The following is a 13,084-nucleotide window of genomic DNA, read 5'->3' on the forward strand; positions in this document are numbered from 1 at the left end:
CTCCGCGAGATAAATACAGAGCAAAAAGGGAGGAAGAAACGGGGAGAGAGAGACAGAGAGAGAGAGAGAAAAAGAGAGAGAGAGAGAGAGAGAGAGTGAGAGAGAGACAGAGAGAGAGAGAGAGAGAGAGAGAGAGAGAGAGAGAGAGAGAGAGAGAGAGAGAGAGAGAGAGAGAGAGAGAGTAGGAGAGGGAGAGAAGAACACACCGCAGCCGCACGAAGGGAGGAAAGTCGACCAACGACAGACGGATATTACGGGGGCGGCTGGGTGAGATCACAGACGCGCTCGATCGCCGGCAGTGATCGCGTGGGAACGCGGAGGCGAACGCGATCCCGCAGTTTTCCGGAGGTCGCCGTTGCGAACGAATACATATCATTTTATCCTAGTTGCAGAGAGACGTATAGAGGGAAAGAGGACGACAGAGAGAGAGAGAGAGAGAGAGAGTGAGAGAGAGAGAGAGAGAAAGAGATAGGAAGGGAGACGGAGATCGAGAAAGAAAGAGAGGCAGAGAGAGAGAGAGAGAGAGAGAGAGAGAGAGAGAGAGAGAGAGGGAGAGGAAGAGAGAGTGGGAGAGAGAAAGAGAGAGAGAGAGAGAGAGAGAGGAGGGCGGAGGATAGATTCGAAGGGTGAACGAGAGAACAAGAGTATCGAGAAGAAAAGCGAGTGTACTTAACGAGAATACATGGAAGGAGGAGAGGACAAAGGGGAGGAACGGTGAATTTGATTGAGGAAAAGAGAGGAAAAGAGAGATGTATATGTACAAAGATATATATAAATATAGATAGATATATATATATATATATATACATATACATATACATATATATACGTGTGTATATATATATATATGTATACACATGCGCAACGCGGAACGTATGAGTGTACTTGGCTTGAGGATCATCATCGTCGTCGTCGTCGCCGTCGTCGCCGTCTCTTAATTGTCGCCGTCGTCGTCGTGAACGCGCCTTCTTCTGGCCCGGAAGGCAGAATAGTGAGGATCATTTGAGGGAGCTCCGGAAGTGAGTCCGAGGGGATTTCCGACGAGAGGAGGCATCCCCCGCGAATGATCGCTCGCAGCTACGTGTCGCCCGTCGTGCATATCTTTTCTTGTGAACTGTGATTCCTTGTGCCGTTCGGAGGGGTGGGACAGAGAGAGAGAGAGGGAGAGAGAGAGAGAGAGAGAGAGAGAGAGAGTGATCTGCGGCGACGGAATAGATACAGGCAGGGTAAGTAAGCCGAAATTTGCGATGTCTCCTAGCCGAGTCGAGGGTGGACATTTTCGCTCGCGACGACGCGTGGTCGGAAGGTTAATGGGCAGTTAGGCCGGTTAAATCGAAGCCCGTTGACGACACCGGAAGCCGTGTTAATGGATCGCCCATAAACTTGTCCGTGCATCCTGCGAGTTAACGTTCCCCGACGTCCTCCGTGTTAAAATATCCAAGCTCTTCGGCTGCGAACGCGCTTCGCGGAGTTCTCGCAATAGATGCGCGCGTATATGTGTGTGTGTGTGTGTGAGTTGTGCTTGCGTATCTCTCTTTTAGTCCGACAGCACTATTGCTTGCTTCCCAGGCGGAATCCTGGATGAATTACACCACGAGAAATTCGTCCGCGATGTTGCGTCGTACTTGTTACGAAGAAATTCTCTCACAAAGAATTTAAATTTTCTATTTTTCCCATTTCACCCACCTTACGCGGTGTTTGTACACGTAAGAAATTATGTTTGCATCTCATTTCTGGTCTGACAATGCAATGCGATCCTGTTTCTCAAGCGGGATCCTGTAAAAATTACATCGCCGGGAATTAGCCTTCAATTTTGCATCCTACAAAAATGATGTCACGAGGAATTCAAGTGTCCCATTTTTTTCCATTTTATCCACTCTACGCTCAGTGTTTGTACGTGTATGAATTATGCTCTCTCTCTTGCATCTCGTTTCTGGTCCGACAGTGCAATCATTGCCTCTTTTCCGAGCGGGGTGTTGTAAAAATTGCATCGGGAGAAAGTAGCTCTCAATTTTGCATCGTATTTCTTACGAAAACTATGTCGTTAAGAATTTAAGTGCTTCGTTTTTTTTTTTCATTTCATCCATCTCACGCAATTTCACGTTATATTTTTAAACGTCACATTTTATTTATTGTATGTATATCTCAAGAAGAAACTTCTGATCAATTTTTAAATATTCATTTAATATTGTGATATTTCTATATACCATATACATATATATATATATATATAAATATATATATATATATACTGTATTACTATTTATTATATTATATTATTATGTTCATTTATGTTATATCATGTTATTATGTTTCTACTACGTCTTCGTGTTGCTTTATGCCATTTTCCGTCCCCATGTTGCCTTGTTAATACTCGAAAATCAGTGGATGATATCTCTTAAACACTAATACGTTTCATTGTTGGGGATCGTGCGCGAATCAAACTTAAACGTCCGTAACGGCGTGCGAAAGTTCGCGTGCCGTGAAAGAGGAAATAAAATTTCGAGGCGATTGTCTGCGAAAACGAAGTCCGGTCGGTTTCGTGGCCGTATAAGACTTGACTTGACAGGAAAGCAGCGGAAGAGGAAGGAACAGGGGAACGTACGACACGGCAGACACTTCCGCGCGGGCGATCGATCAAACAAATTCGCGGCAAAGCCGAAGATATCGTTTTATTGGGCCCCGCGTTGTCCGCGATGATGGTCGCGGACGAGGTAAAAATACCGGCGAATGCGCGCTCTGTGATACACGCGCGATGAAAAGATATATTTTTACGACGACGGCATTTCGGTCGCACGGACGTACGGAGCGTTTTCGGAGAAAACGAGTCGACGATAATGCCGAGGAACACGCAAAAATACAACACGGAGCTAAATTGCTCGTACGAGGACGTCGTTCTTTCTTCTTCCCTTTCCCTCGGTTTTGTTCTCTTTTTATTCGGCGGATTCTTCCAACAGCCGGATTCCTTCTGACCGAAACGTCGCGAGCTGCTGATACAGAGCCGCCGGGTTTTTGCAAGCGATTGAAAATAAAGTGCCCTTTGCGAGGCGAGTTTCCGGGCGCAACGCGATTCAATAACAAGAATCTCACGTTCGTTTAAATTCACAGACGGAAATTGCTTTGCCGGAGTATTAAGTTTCAGCACTAATTACCGCGACATTTAACGCGCGACTTCAACAGAGACGTCGAGGGGTCGCGGATTGGAATGATCTCGCAAAGAAAATCTTTATCCGTCGCGAGGAAAAGCCGCAAAGAGGCGCCGATACGACACATCTCGCGTTTCTCCTCGCGATAGAAGAACTATCGGGATTACCCCGTCAGCCCGTCGCGCGGGGGGGGGGAGAGAGGGTTTCCGTATCAGAAGATTCGCTCGAAAATACCGATCGTGTGTCATGCGCAACGAGACTCTCTCTCTCTCTCTCTCTCTCTTTCTCTCTCTCTCTCTCTCTCTCTCCCTCTCCCTCCCTCTCTCTCTTTCTCCCTTCCTCTCTTGCTCTGTTTTACAAAACAAGCTGAATGTTCCAATCCAGCGACATATTCCGATTTGTGACAATTGCAGCGGTCTTTTTCACCAATTAAATAATACAGCTCTGTTTTCATTTTAAAAATAGAGAAGAAAGTTTGATTGAATTAACGTGACGGTGAACGCACCGAATTTCCGCTTTTCACCGAACTGAATTTGACTCACAAGAACGGGGGGGAGTTCGATTCCCTTCAAGTAAAACGCGTCTGATCCGTTCATTACACGTCGATTCTTTCTTCATTTTCACTCTCCTTACGCATCCGATCCATCTCGTTTTCTCATTGGAGAACGTCCGAACGACATATCCAATTCGTTTCAAGTATTGGTAAAGTGTTACCAATAAAGACAGCACAGATAGCTCCAGAAACGCTTCTTTTCCAAGTTATGAATATTCTTCACAGGAGAAGAGTTTATCATCTGGGACAACGCCCCTTTTCCACCCTCCCAATCCACTTCGTCGTCTCCGTTCCAAAATTCCGTGCACGTCGGGCGACGCGATCGTCGTCGTTGTTGTCGCGCGACTGCGTTTCAACGGTGAATTATTATCGTTCCACATCTCGCGAGCCGCCGAAAGTCGCGTTAATATCGATGATCGCACGATTGAAATCATCGACCGACGCAGCGCGACGGGCGTTTCTCTCGACGTCTTTCTTTCTCTCTCTCTCTCTCTCTCTCTCTCTCTCTCTCTCTCTCTCTCTCTCTCTCTCTCTCTCTCTCTCTCTCTCTCTCTCTCGACGTTTCTCTTCTTCTACGTGACGCAACTCCCGCAGCCACCACCGCGTATTTGCACCACGAATCACCTCCCCCTCCCCTCTGCCCCCTCTGCCTCCTGGCCGACAAATCTGGATGTATCTGCACGCAGGATGCGCGTTAAATATTCCCTTTTACGAGCGCAATCCGCGCGCACCCTCGCTCTCGGCGACACGCATTGCGTCGCGTCGGATTTCAGCCGAATTCTAAATACGGAAATAAATGATTCATCGTTCAGGACAGCGCAGGGATATTTGCGGCGTTAGAAATATCAGGATACGCAGGGCGCATCAAACGCGGCGAACACGCGCTATTACCGCGCGCTTTGTGGCCTTCACCCCTCCCTCCTGCCGCAATCACCAACCCCTAACGCTCAGCTCGTTGATTTCGACTTCAAGTCGCGGATAAATCGGCTGTGCGCGCATTCGGCGCGATCGCGAGAATAGCTGGAGTGCCTCCCTGGGGCCTCCGAACCCCCCTCGCAATCGGCGACTTCGTTCGCTGCTCGCGTGTTTATCAAGCGAGAGGAGATTGGAAAATATTTTCCGGACAGTCGAAACGCGTAGCTAGACGTAGCGAGCGGCCGGGGCGATTAATACAAGGCCGGTGTGGAATTTTTCGATGCAACGGGGGAAGGGCTTTTTGACCTCTACACCGCTACCGGGTTAATACCGTTTCGGCCGAGCCAACGAAATTCAGAACGACCCTGTTGGGACTCCGGAGGCCGACATCCGAGGGATTAATCGAGGGAGCGTGTAACCTGTCTCTCGGTATAAAAAATCCGCAAATGCGTGGAGTTTGTATGAACGAGCCTCGACAGTGTCTGGGAAGGCTTCGGAGTATTGGATAATTATTGGAACGATCCACAGTGGGAGTCAGATGACATTCTTTGGTTCAAAAATTCTCTAGAGACCTGAATTTCCAACCGATCATCGACACCAATGGATGAGGTTGATCCTGAATGAATTCCGAAGAGATCTGTCTTGCCAAAATTAAAAAAAAAATTTTTTTTCTCCAATTACCAGCCTCCAAAAGAGGAAAAATTATCGCGTTAAACGCGAGAAACTCGTGAAATACTCATTATCCGACACTTATTTCGATCTAATAGCGTATTCAGCGGATTGGATCGAAATTATGGAACCAATCAACAGACACCTCGAGATTTATCGATCTTGAGCCAGAAACTCATTGACCCAAAACTCATATGCCCAGAATACAAAAACATCAAATAAAAACCCGTTAAGCACAAAACCGAGGGATTTTAATCCTTAATTCTTTCTTAATGTGGCCTGAAATGATGAGTTTTGAAATTCTGAGTTTTCTAAAAAGTGATTATAAGTTCCATAGGCTCGAATCCATTGAGGTCGAACCCAAGACACTGTACTTTAAACGATAAACTTTTAAGACAAACCCTAAACCCATGAACCTTGAACCGATAATTTTTTCAAAATTCGGCTAGACAGATCTCTTTGGAATTTATTCAGGATCAACCTCATCCATTGGTGTCGATGATCGGAAATTCAGGTCTCTAGAGAATTTTGAACCAAAAAATGTCATCTGGCTCCACTGTGCGACCCTTTGCAGTCGAGGGTGACTCGACATTGTTTTTGAGATGAACTATTAAAAGTGGCAATTAAAAGAGACCGAAGATAAGTAAGAATGAGAACAAAAATTGGGCTGCAAAGGGTTAGATGTAATCTCATTCTCATTACGCTCAATTTTCAAAGTGCAACGTGCCGTCGCGATGTGAGGTTATTCGCAATTCGCAGCTCGCAGGATCTGACGGTCGCCGCGGAAAGCTAATCTCTCGTTGCCTCGTCGCGTCGACAGGGAAGCCACCCTCTTCATCTCGTTTACTTAATCGCACTGTCAATGTTTCCTCATCCTGTCGGCTGAGCGGGTAAAAGAGTCAGATGCCGGCACGGATATAATCGAACGCTCGAGCCTCGCTGAATCAATACGTATATCGCACTGGGGATGTTGGGTGGAAGGAGATGTTGAATCTAATGAACATCTCGTAGTCGACTGTATCTTCTTGCTTTTTAAGACAATAAATGTATAATAACGCAGATACATGCACACAAGGTTATTATTGTTAACGCTGCAACAACTTTTGCAAAAGTGCCTCTTCTGGCCACCAATCTTTCACCGTGCGATTATACGTATGTAATTACAAAAAGCAGAGTGGATGTGTTTCTCCCAGTTCGTAAACTCTCTGAAGTGCGTTGTTTAAAATCGTTAACGACGAGAGGAACACTCCGCGCTGAATCTCGTGAACTCGTTGCTTTACGATACACGAGGCTTTCGATTTTAATTATTTTTTTACTCCGCCCTTTCTATCGCAATGTCAATTTTTCCACACAAAATGGAAAATGGAAATTAACGTCGTACTAAAATCGTCATTTTCGGTGCCAACAACAAAGCAGCAACAGCAATATGCAAGAACACTGCAGCAACGCTCGCTACAAGAATGGTCCTCTTGGCGAGAATTCTTCCATTACACGCTATTACAGTTACAAATACCGGAGTACACTTTTTTTCTCGGTCGCTCTGTGTGGAATGCATCGTTTAAAGTCGCTGACGGCAGAAAAATCCCGCAAATTCGCCGCTCGCCGCTCCGGATAACAAACGATTTTAATTATCGCTTGAATCGCCATTTCTATCGCCATCACTCATAATTACCATTGCGCCGCGAGATCGCCGATACGAATTTCTCGCCGAGCGTAAAATGAAAATGCGCGTCCCTCTGATAATGCAGAGATAATTTCATCCAGCGAGCGAGGCGGCCTCGATGCTTATCGATGTTCCTTCGCGCATTCTCTCTCGCGCCTAATTTTACGCTCCCCTCCTCCTCCCGCCCCTTGCCACCACTCTCGCTACGTTACGCCTGTCGCGCGAGAATCGCCAACTTTCGTCGCTGATAAGGCGCGAACTCGGCTCGGGATCACGTAATCACGCTCTCCCGTCCCCCCTCCGTCTCTCGTCGCATGTGTCGAACTGCACGATGACACGTAAGATTAGATCCTCGCGGCGCGCCTCGTGAAATCCTTCAGGCAGCGTCTGAGAATAACGACGAGTACCCGCGGCTATTTGCGTTAAACGACGACGCGGGTCCGGCGGACCTCGTCAATTTTGTCAGAGACTTCATCAGCGTGCTCCGAATATCGCTGGTTTCAGCTCGATTAACAGCTCGCCGTAAACACAGGCTGTCGTGAAATATAATATTTATTCCAACGACTCCCCCCGCGAGCCGCGCCAACTCTTCCGCTCTGCGTCGCGTTCTTGCGTCACGCGCGACGCGCATTTCGAAAAAGATATTCTTCCTGCGGATATGTCAAGTCACAGCCTTGCGACTTACAATCTACCTAAGCCAACCACCTGCCTGCCCGACATCCCCCGAGTGTTTCGCGCACGTGTCTCACGATGATTGCTTCTCGGAATAAATGCACGCGCTTAGAGCGACGTAGGACGACGTGCTCGAATCCTCGAAATTCCTCCGAGCGAAACTCGTACGGTGAATTTTCTCCAATCTAAGCGGGGGATTCCCATAGTGTTTCTACTTTGATTCTGGACAGAGGATCAGTGTTTAAGATAGGAATAGGATTCCCAAGTGGCATCGTAGCCGGATAATTAATTTTGGGACAAATTAAATTTCGGAATTCTGATTTGTCTGTTTGTTGCATCTGAGAAAATCCCGAGAAGATTCTATACGTGGGATTCTCACTCGAAATTGGTGCAGATTCGTCGGAAGCAGTATTGAAAATACTATCACTTGAAATTGTACGAAGCATTGGATGCTTCACTCTGGCTTAAAGCTAATTTTGCTTCCGCGCAAGTGAATGTTTCTACCGATTAGAGTGAAATTGTTTTCAATGCACGAGACATTCGTAAGAGATTCGCTTTTCAATTCTAAGTGAAAATATTCACTCGGCTATTCAGAGTGGAGACTTTTCTTTATATGAGCGAGACATTGCGCTAATTCGAGTGAGTCGGCTGTCGCTTTACTTCTCGAGTGGAATTTCACTCGAAGGAATTTAATCGTAGTCAGAAAGATTGGCTAATCAGAGTCGCTCGCTAGATATCGGGAGCGATAATTTTTAATTTAACAGCGGGATAAAAATTGCTCGACGGGATATTTTTGGGGTTTTCTACTCTCGAAATTTCTTGGAGTGAAAACTGGCAGTATTTTTACTTGAGAAAAAATACTGCCGCTCGAAATCGCAGGCTCTTCTCGAAAAGACCTGATTCTAACCTATATTGCAACAATTTCTTGTAATTTATCAATGCCGAAGGATACAATCTGCTGTGTATGCAAAAATAACACACGGATAGCCGAAGCTTGATTCTCAAGAAATGTGAATATATTTGGTTAGAGTTAAGTTTTCTGAGAAGAGGATGCAGAGAGAGCTGCCCCTTCGTGTATATACAAGTATGCGCGAGGGAAAGTTACGTACATTCTGAATTTCTTTTGTTAATAACTTTTGAATAAATAATGGGCGACGGGGGCTTGAAACTTTTTTCCGTGTTACTCAGAGACCTCATAACCCTAACAACATATGTCAAGGCCAAAGAGTTATCGGAGCTGGTTTCGCTAATCTAAATAAATCCTAATCAGATTCAAAGAACTTTTCTAAGAATTCAAAGATCTAAGAAATTTCCTACTTTTCTAAGTTTGTTATTTATATTATATAATTTTATCCTTAACCCGAACACAGATTCTCCGTGTGTAGAATCGAGAAACATGATGGGAACTAAAATTCATGATTTAATTTCTCACTTGGGAAACTTGTGAAGGGAATTTCGGGAAATTCTCGAAGGAATTTAGCATTTACATCAATTTAGACAGTAAATGCGGATAATGCAAAGACGTTCGCATCGTATTACCCGACGGCGCCGTTTCACGGCGAGCCTTCACCCGCGCAATTATGCGAAAATAGACGTCAGCTACCGCCGCCGCCGTCGTCGTCGTCGTCGTCGTCGTCGTCGTCGTCGTCGTCGTCGTCGTCGTCACCGTAGTCATCGTAAAAGGTCCAATTAAGCCGTTCGCCGCTGTCGTGCGAATTAAACGCTCGGCGTTCACGCAGTCGCGACCGCTCGCGCTATTCCCTCGTGGCGACTCATCGATTGTAGAATGAGCTCGCGGCTACACACGCCGGCCCCGCGGCCGCCATACACAGGGTGTTTACGAGTTTTTTAATTCCCGCGCCCCGCTGGTCGCGCGCTACACGCAGGCACTTTCAGACGCGGTGATGTATCTCGTACTTGACCCGATTTCGCGGCGGCTCGAGAGTTTGCCTGAAAATAGCGCGGCCGATTAAAATAGGAAAGGGTGGGTGAAACGGTGATAACTCAATATCGCGAGTCGCTATTAACATTCACGCGGCAAGAGCCTACCCCGCGTGCCTATTCCGCATGACTTCCACTACTTCGTGTTCTTCTTCCGTCGCAACGCGGACGAGCTCGCGCTCCTCATCTGAGCCTCGGCGCCGCGGGTCTAAGAAGAGGCGTCGCCGTCGCGCGTAGCGTGATATATACGGCAACGTTAATCGCGACTTGATTCAATTTCGGATCTGTACATTCATCCCGCAGGATCTCGCGGCAGCGCCGCGGAAATGAAACAATCCGTAATCGAATCCGTTTCAATTTGAAGCCGCGGCGCTTAAGTACCGTTAAATTGCTTAATTTGACCGTAAAGTCTCCAGGTGAATTGCGGAAATAATGTCGCTTTAATTCGAGAATTACGCCGCCGACATTAATTGTCCTTCTCACAATTGCCATTGTTTGCGACTTCGCTCGAATCGCCAAGCCGAGCGTGTGGTATTCGTTGCTCCAACGCGGCGGCCGTCGACTTGCACTTTCGCGTTTGTGGAGGAGGGGGAAGGGTCTCGGGGAGAAAAGAAGAAGAGAAATAAAAAAAGATGAGGGGAAACATTCAGGGCAAAGTTCGGGGCGAAGAAACGGAAGAAGTGCCTTCCCCTCTCTCTCTCTCTCTCTCTCTCTCTCACCGGACGTCCGTTTGCGGATCTCCCTCCCGGTGCGGCCGGCGCTATCCTGAGTAATTACGGCTCCTGCGCAACCAACAACAAGCAGCACTTGACTTATCGTCCGCGGTGCAATAGCGGTCGCGATAAATCTCGTGATGGACGCGCTCGCGCGCGCACACCGACTCTTAATAAAATTTCTCAGCGCTCTTACCGCCGAGTCTCGTCCGAGCAGCCGCCTCTCATAGAGGCGGTGTTTCGAACGCGGATCGATCTCGCGCGGGTTCAGGGTTACGTTGTAAGGTCTCCTCCTCGCGCGTACGCGAAAATCTGCAGCCGTACATACACGTCGCGGCCACGACTTGGAGATGTTTCTCAAGTCCGCGGATCGCCGACGAAAACGGCGACGACAATCGCGCTGGGAATGCCTGCAAATGACTCCCGTCGCGCGAAACGCGCGTCGAATATTATTAACTGCCGCATCGAATCGATTAGCGATATTAATGACGCCCCGCCACCGCTGCGCAAACGGCCGACGAGGGAAGCACAACGCGCGCGTGTGCACGGGAATTTACGTGAGATATACCCAGTGTACACCGAGAGAGAGAGAGAGAGAGAGAGAGAGAGAGAGAGAGAGAGAGAGATAAATGTCTCTCATGGCTTTTTACCGCTGTATTCGTGACTGTAGATCTCTATAAGGTTTCCACGGATTTTTATCTCACATTGAGAATTGAATGTTAACGATAAAGTAATTTTTCACTTCATGCTTCGTTCTTTCATCTTTCATTCCATTTTTGTTCATATTTTCGTTTCTATTTTAGGCGGATACTTTTGATTCGGGGGGTAAAAACAGGATCTTCGATTGGGGTTATTGGATAATTCGTTTTGGGACAGATTTGGTAATTTTAATTGAAATTTATGTTCTATATCTGGGGGATCCTGAGAAATTTCTACGCGGGATCTAAAGCAGATTTCGCGTTCTTCGTTCCCTTTTCATTTTTATTAAATTCAATTTGACGAATTTCCTGAACCAATCGTCAGTTTTATCAAGTTCAAGAATCAGATTTATTCTCGAATTTAGTTGATTCTGCATTCTATCCGTGAAAAAATGACCGATAATAGCCAACGCAGCACGGCGATTGCGATTAATTAATTATTTTACGCAAAGATAATAATATCCGAAATGAAACATCGCACCTTCCATACCGCCAAGATGCACCTTCTCATACACCTTCTCATCAATAAATCGAACCCGTCGCTCTCACACGCCGTGTTACGGAAGATCTCGGCCGTGTAGAAAAGAAAACTCCTTCTGATTACGTCACAGTCCTATTCGGCTTGTACGAAAAAACGAAATTACGCTTCCAAAGTGTAGTGAATAGTGCTTTCCGATATTTTTACCGTTCGCAATGCGAAAGCGCAGGCATCGCGAGGGAAAGCTGAGACTCGATCTGTAAGATCACCGCGCTCCTTCGCGTGGGGCATAACTTTTTCATTTCCGCTCGCGAAGTGGATGGATCGTTTTGCGATATCTGAGAACATCTCCGCCGGTGACGACGGTGACGGGGGATGCGCGGCCGAGGGTGAACAACCGCGACGTAGAAATTCGTCGCGGCTATTGATCAGCTCACCGGTGTTACACAGTGTATCGTGACAGTGTTATCACTGCGCGCGGTAGTCGCGACGATGTTCCTCACATCGTTAAACGCCCTCGCATTTGCATACAGTTTAATACGGCGCCGCGCCGTCCGTTACCGAAAATCAACAAGTACACGCGGACGAATTCGACAGACACCGGGCTTACATGTCGCGCGTTTTCTCTTTGTGTTAACCGTTTAATCAGCGCGCTGTGGCGCGTTACGTTTCGCCGCTGGCATTTGAAATTCGAAGTACGAGCATCGCGAAACGCGAAGCACGCCGCTTATACAGCAACAAAGTACCGCCCGCTGTAAACCGGGACTAAATGGCCGTAAATTCGGACGCAGCCGAGGAACCGTGAAATCGCATCGCGAAAAAGGAACGCAGTGGAATTATAATAAAACGCTTTGCCTCACACACACACACACACACACATACACACACACCTTTCACAAAGTGGATCGAATATTCCGCGAAATTCGCGCATTCATATTCATATCCTTTGTTATTTATTTGCACAGTAACTTACGTGCAAAATAAATTCTTGCGCAACAATAACGTTCAATTTTGCAATGTAGGTCATATAAATTAGGTCATACAATTAGACCGTACTTTGTAAGTAATTAAATAATAATTAAATCAGCCCGTGAAAATACTGTTAGAAAGGCGATGATAAACACGACACAGAGAAATCCGTCGACAAACGCACGTCGACAAATGCGCATAAATCTGATATTTGAGACATAAATCTGACATTATCAGTCGCAAATTTATATAATATCCGGAGATCCGTTAAGAAATATAATCGTTAATAACACTTTCGGGACGCTGAAGCTGTCTGCGTTATGCGTTCGTGCGAAAAAAGTGTCACACAAGTGTACCGATGCACAGACGCACACTGATCTACGCTAATTAATTAGATTAACTAATTACCAGGTACACTAGAAAAATGACACGTCGTGCACGTCTCAACCGCCATAAAAAATGGCGTACTTTTCACACGAGCCTCCCCAGAACGATACCCTCAATGATCCTGTAATTTTTTTCCAATATTTCCACATGTTCCCTTTATCGTCTTCTTGTTCCTCGTTAAAAGCGCAACAGAGTAACTTGCTCGTTGGAGTTAAAAACGTAACGTATCGGTATTCGTTTCCTTCATGCGTTACACACGTAACTTCGATTTCCATTGTCT

General features: G+C 46.5%; 1 protein-coding gene across 1 annotated transcript in view; it reads left to right on the forward strand.

Annotated features, from left to right (window-relative positions):
• Positions 1-816: 816 nt before the first annotated feature.
• Positions 817-13,084, forward strand: part of LOC105189195 (cationic amino acid transporter 2) — a 102,765-nt gene continuing 90,497 nt past the window's right edge. Inside the window, exon 1 of the mRNA XM_019844145.2 lies at positions 817-1,226. The gene's annotated coding sequence lies outside the window, so the exon portion shown is untranslated. The remainder of the gene's footprint in view (positions 1,227-13,084) is intronic.

Source organism: Harpegnathos saltator, unplaced genomic scaffold (genome assembly GCF_003227715.2).
Source record: "Harpegnathos saltator strain DR-91 unplaced genomic scaffold, Hsal_v8.6 scaffold31, whole genome shotgun sequence".
Classification (NCBI taxonomy): Eukaryota; Metazoa; Arthropoda; class Insecta; order Hymenoptera; family Formicidae; genus Harpegnathos; species Harpegnathos saltator.